The sequence below is a fragment of the Sesamum indicum genome, unplaced genomic scaffold (genome assembly GCF_000512975.1).
Source record: "Sesamum indicum cultivar Zhongzhi No. 13 unplaced genomic scaffold, S_indicum_v1.0 scaffold00216, whole genome shotgun sequence".
NCBI lineage: Eukaryota > Viridiplantae > Streptophyta > Magnoliopsida > Lamiales > Pedaliaceae > Sesamum > Sesamum indicum.
The window spans coordinates 60,921-67,451 of NW_011628110.1; the positions used below are offsets into that span (position 1 = coordinate 60,921).

The 6,531-nt window shown below is 36.8% G+C and overlaps 1 long non-coding RNA gene across 1 annotated transcript in view; it reads right to left on the minus strand.

Moving 5' to 3' along the window:
- Window positions 1-5,376, minus strand: part of LOC110011393 — a 6,864-nt gene extending 1,488 nt beyond the window's left edge. Inside the window, exon 1 of the long non-coding RNA XR_002286401.1 lies at window positions 5,268-5,376. This is a non-coding gene — a long non-coding RNA (uncharacterized LOC110011393). The remainder of the gene's footprint in view (window positions 1-5,267) is intronic.
- Window positions 5,377-6,531: the final 1,155 nt, after the last annotated feature.

A 6,531-nucleotide genomic window follows, 5' to 3' on the forward strand; every position in this document is an offset into this window, starting at 1 on the left:
AGAATCAAGCATAATCCTAGCCTTAACCGGGAAATCTCTCTCTCATATCTCTATCAGGTATTTTTAATTATTTAGTTTTTGATCCCTTCTATTTATCACAACCTTCCCCCCATTATTTTCTATTTTCTCAAAGAAATCAACTTAAAGCCAATCTCTGTGGATCGACCCTACTCCCACTTTCACAAGTGTAGTACGAATTATTTTTGGTGACTTCGACACTCATCAAATTTTGGCGCCGTTGCCGGGGGATTGGCGTTTTTAAGAAGATTTCTTTTCTTGTTGATTGATTTTTTTTTTTTACTTGGTTTAATACTAAAATCTTCTCTTACAGGTGAACTTGGATCTAATCCGAAATTGAGAGGACTGGACGAAAATTTTAACCAAGCAACAAAAAAAAAAAGAAAAGAAAAAAAAATTTAATGGGAATCGCTTCTTCCGAGCCATAGTTAGAACAAGAGATATTGGACACTTGGAATGAACCATAACACACAACCCCATTGCAATCATGTGGGCCAATACTCAACAGTTTGGGACTAAACACGACAATCCTCCGGTTAATGAGGTAAGTATATCTTCCCTTTATGATCGTTTTGATAAACTTTTGTCCCTTGTTGAAGGATATGTCGAAGAAAAATACCAACGAGTGAAGGCTTGTGGATTATGCAATTCCATGGTACATCCCACCAATTTGTGCCCTATGCTTCAAGAAGAAACCATCGAGTATGCCAATGTTGTTGGAGGACTTTTTGGACCACCACAAAGAAGATATGATCCTCATTTCAACACGTACAATCCAGAAAAGACAAATTACCCCAGTTTTAGCTACATTTCGCAATCTCAAAACTGGCCACCACCTCCTCCGCCTAATTCCACGCCTAGCCCATCTCTCGAAGACATGATGAAAGCGCTAGTGACCAACACACAACAATTTCAGCAACAGACCCAGGCGAGCTTCCAACAATTCCAACAAGTCCAACAACAGACTCAGACGAGCATTCAAAATCTAGAATCTCAAATCAGTCAATTGGCGTCAACTGTTGGTAAGCTCGAGTCCCAAGGTAAGCTACCTTCTCAATCTGTTATTAACCCCAAACAAAATGCTAGTGTTTTCGTCTTTCACAGTGAAAAGGAGTTGCGACCAAATATGGACGAAAATGACACCAAGTGTGCGGATGTCCAACAAGGTGAACCAGATCAAAAGATGGAAATTTCTCAAAAACAGACCAACAAGCCCAAAACAACCGACAGTGAACATCACAAGGCGTTGATGGTCAAACCTCCATTACCGGAAGGATTTGCTGAAAAAGAAGAATGGGAAACGAAGGGAACACTTGAAATTGTTAGCATAGTGGTGGTAAACATTCCATTGATCGAAGCAACTAAAAGAGTACCCCACTATGCAAAGTTCCTCAAGGTCTCTGGTCCGAGAACTTATAAGAACAAAGCATTTCACGACAAAATAAGTTCGAGGAAGAATTCTCTCATGAACCTCAAAGTTTTCCTTGGTCCACACCATCTTTGGGTGCACTATGACGAAGAAGAAGAGAATATAAAGTTCCCAACTTATTCAAGTTGAGGCACAACAATGTCTAGCCAAAGACATTAAAGAAAGGCGCTAGATGGGAGGCAACCCATGAATTTCTATCCCTTCTCTTTTTCGTTTCATTTTATTTTAGTTTTAGTGTTTTTATTTAAGCTTTGCGATGCGTGCCACACTTAATGAAACATCCAAATCTGTTTGGACGCTCAAATTGGACAGATTTGAAATTTTTACTAAGCGTGCCCACGCTTAGTCGATCTTTCAAAACTGTTTAACTCACTTCACCAAAACAGATTTGGAGCTTCCACTAAGCGTGCCCACGCTTAGTCGATCTTTCAAAACTGTTTTAACTCACTTCACCAAAACAGATTTGGAGTTTCCACTAAGCGTGCCCACGCTTAGTCGCACTTCGTAGGCTGTTATTTACGTTCATCTATCTTCATTTATTTATTTATTTTTATTTCTTCATTTTCTTTTTTTAAAAAAAAAATAAAAATTAGAAAATCGAAAAAAAATCAAAAGAAAATCTTTCCACTTTTATTCATATATTTTACCAAGATTTTCTTTGACTTCATCTTTATCTTCATTAACTCTCTCTCTCACTTTCTCTCACAGCAACTTCACCTACCACCAAGATCTCTCTCCCTCATATCCATCGGAAGTTGCCGCCATCATCTGCCACCAGCCCAACCACGCCATGAACTCTTCGCGGCATGCACTCAGGGACGCTTCCTTAAACTCTCTCTCATTTTAATTTTTAATCCTTGAGTTGCATGTCAATGTCTACATTGAGGACAATGTGAATTTTAAGTGTGGAGGTGTGGTTGTTGAGCTTATACATGATAATTCTTGGCATGATAAAACCCTTTCAATTTTGGACTAATCTTGACTTGATGATGTTATGTGTAAAAAGAATACATGTTTTATGTTTGAGGATAATTCACTAGTTGAAAGCTTATTTTTACTAAAATGACTTGAGTTAAAATCTTCTGATATAGGATTAGTGGACTAAAACATACCTCGTGAGATTTTGAGCTTGATATATCCATAAAAATCTTCATTCTTTCCTGAGAGAGTAACACTTTTATGGCTTTGTCTTCCTAGAATTTGCCTTGAACCACATCGAGGCCACACAAATGTGCATTTACTTGGATATGATAAAGGCATTAGAAACCACTTTCGGCCTTCTTTAACCACCTAACACATTTTTAACATTAGAGAACTTCTTTGAGCCTTTTGACCTATTTTGTTGAATAAACCGTCATATACAAACCTATCCCGTCGCTTGTTTAAAACCTTGATTTTGATCCCTCTAAGAACTACTAGAGCATCAAGGGAAATGGGTTTAGAAGAACAAGTTCTCAAAATAGGAGATCGTCAAAATCTTTGTGACTCACATGCTTAAAAGATGTACCTCAACATGAGTGTGGGGATTCCAAAATTATATTCTGCTTTACTTTGTGGGAACCGACATCAATTTCCTTGGTCTATGCCTATCACAAAAATTGGAGAGGAGAAAAAGAAAAAGAAAAAAAAAACAACAAAAGAAAAGAAAAAAAAATGTATGAACTCTCCAAAAGGAATAAGAAAGGCATAGTTCAAGGAATTGTCAAAAGATCTTGAAGGGAGATAAGTAAACTTTGAGAGTTTCGAATTATTGTTCACTCAAATTCTTTTGATGCTCTAATTAGTTTCTTGGAATTTAACCTCATTATCCTTTTATCCTACCCCAAACCAAAGCCCCATTACAACCAAAATAAAAGACCTTTTGATCCATATATGTGCATATTTCAAAAGTGGTGGAGATGTGGTGTATAGGCAAGCCTATGGTGAATCCTTCATAAAATATGTCATTTACTTTGCACATGATTACAAATTGCCTTGAGTAGTTTAAAATTTGGAGGGATTTTTGAATGCATCTTGAGTTTGCTTGAGGACAAGCAAATGGCTAAGTGTGGGGGTATTTGATAACTCTGCAATTATAATGATTTTATAGCCATTTAATCTTCCTTTTTTAAGCCAAAATATTCCTAATTATGTGATTTTATTGCATATTCAGCAAAAAGGAAGATTACAAGGACGTTTCTGCAGAATTGACAAAGCGTGCCCACGCTTAATGGAGTAGTCAACTCGGGATAAGGATAAGCACGAACGATTCTCCTAAGAGATAAAGGAATCAAGTGTTTAGATTTAGAAAGGATTCTTTTAAGCTTATCTTTTGTAATCTATTTACCTTTTTAGAATTTATCACATATCTATCCCCCCATTACGTCTAGATTCGTAAGGGACTTTTATTATAAATAGGGGTCTCTCTTCATTAGAAATCATTCAGTTTTTATCTTAGAACTCTATAGAATTCTCTGTTCATCTCTTCTCTTTTATTTTATTTTACTACCGGAATTAATGGAATTCCACTTTCTAGTGTGTTCTTCCATTAATATGTCCGGCTAAATTCCTTATTTTCTGGTTAAGGTATGGTGATTGCTTGATTTTCATTATGTTGTGAGATCTAATCTGCGTTCTACACTTGTCAAGCAAATATTCATGTTATTCTCTGTGCTTTAATTACAAACGTCTGATTTATGAATGATTCGGCCGGTTGTTCATTATCAAGAAGGTTTGCTTAGCTAATTGAACTTTATAAATCCGTGTAATTGTTTATTTAGTTCAATACTTAGTGGCAACGTAGCATGATTAGTTATGTCACAGTATTTAATTATGTTATGGGGAATGCATGATCTAGTTTAAACGAATTGTCCTCGTAGGAGTTTGTTGATTAGAATCAGGCCTTTCTAATTCTTAATGCTGTTAATAGATTAAATCTTGTGGACGTTCCCAAGGTTGTCTGTTAATTAGAGATCTAGCCAACGGTCGTACCTTGGCTAACGAAAAGGTAAGGAAAGGTGAGGTTGTTAGGTCGTACCAACGACCATAACTGGTTTATTTGTCCATACATGTGTTATTCTTGCATCAATGATCAACTCACGAGAATCAAGCATAATCCTAGCCTTAACCGGGAAATCTCTCTCTCATATCTCTATCAGGTATTTTTAATTATTTAGTTTTTGATCCCTTCTATTTATCACAACCTTCCCCCCATTATTTTCTATTTTCTCAAAGAAATCAACTTAAAGCCAATCTCTGTGGATCGACCCTACTCCCACTTTCACAAGTGTAGTAGGAATTATTTTTTGTGACTTCGACACTCATCAATATATCGCACATCTCCACAATTGAGTTTTGCAACAAAAATCAACAATGACCCCCCCCCCCCAAAAAAAAAACAATTATTGCTATTTCCTTGAATCTCACCCAAATCCCTAATGCGTATAATGATTTCCAAATGTAAAGATCACCTAAACACTTAAATCACACACCAATTTCCTCTATAATTTGCTTTCTTTTCCATAAAAAAGAGATGATTTTGAACGTGTAAACATAAAAAATCAATCTTTCCTCCCTACTTTATTTCTATGATATCAAGGAAGGAGAAGTACCACACAACTACTTCCTTTAGGTTGAACTAAAGGAGTCCACAGAATAAGTATCATTCCTCGCCTTGAAAAGCAACTGCTCTTCCCCTTTCACCTTCCCCTTATTGATCTAAAACTAGAAGTCCGCATAATTAAAGTGAAGACAAAAAGCGATTCTCCTGGAATACTAGTGGACGAGAGATCAAGCGGTATGCGAGAGACAGAGAGAGAGAGATAAGTAAGCGAGAACATACTTTGTCAGCTTTAATGTTGCATCTTCTCTCTTCATTTTTCTCTTTAGATTTCAAATCATCAGATGGATTAGGCTGTCATCAGATGGATTAGGTTGGTCATCAGATGGATTAGGTTGGTCTTAGCAATAGAATTTGCTGCAAAAAGAGAAATGAGAAGTACACAAGATCCAAAGACTAACTTTTATGCCCATCCTCACACACCAAGCACAAAGAGGTCATGTATTTATAACATGACACCCGAACAACTTACCACAAAAGATCGCAACACATCAAATGTATGGTATGAGCTAGTAACTGTCTCCGCATCTCGTGCAAGAATCTTCTTCTTCTTCAGTTCCTTGACTACAATAAGTCAATAAAAGGTGCCGTTAAATTAATCATATCCTTTAGTGGTTTAAGCTTTAAAAGACAAGTCCTTGATTGCTCAACACTCAAAAGAGTTAATATTCAAAAAGTATGCCCAAGAAAACAACAATTTAGGACACACAATGCAAAACAGCGGCAGGACTAAGCATTGCATTGCATGGTATTGTCCAACAGCCACATACCTAGAATTTCTTACGGACTCTTGACTAAGCATACCTGCTTGTTTCTATTTTCTAATGATGAATGGAAAATTTTATAAAATGTTAATCCAAATAACTCAAAGGAGCCGAGAGATACTTATCCTCCCGTCAACTCATCATTTTCTAGGCATCTTATATGTCTAAATCCAACAACAATGGGAAAAGTTTTTGTATTTTCTGTTTATCCGCATGATTTATCCCCCCAAACAGACCATCACTAGTGCTACAAGTATTACATGATTTTGACAACATAAAGTTCGTGCTACGCTGACTCCTCTTCTAGTGTACTAATAGGAGGTGGTGTTCCTCAATCTAAAAAAGCAATAGAATCAAATTGTTGGGCATCCCTATTTTACATTCCCAGGTTTTACACTGCAACTCTCTTTTCGTTCTCAGAAATGCCACCCTCTATGTCAATTCTGTATTAGTGGCAGCACAAATGATGCAACAAATACTGGTTATCTCTTGTGCACTCTAATATGATTACAAAGATGTCCTAGATTGGGCTGCAAAAAGAGAAATGACAAGCACACAAGATAGATCAGAAGACTAATTTTTATGCCCATCCTCACACACCAAGCACAACACCCAAACAACTTACCACGAAAAGTCTGCTATTAACTGCCTCCGCATGTCGTACAAGAATCTTCGTGATCTTCAGTTCGTGCACTACAACAAGACAATAAAAGGTGCCATTA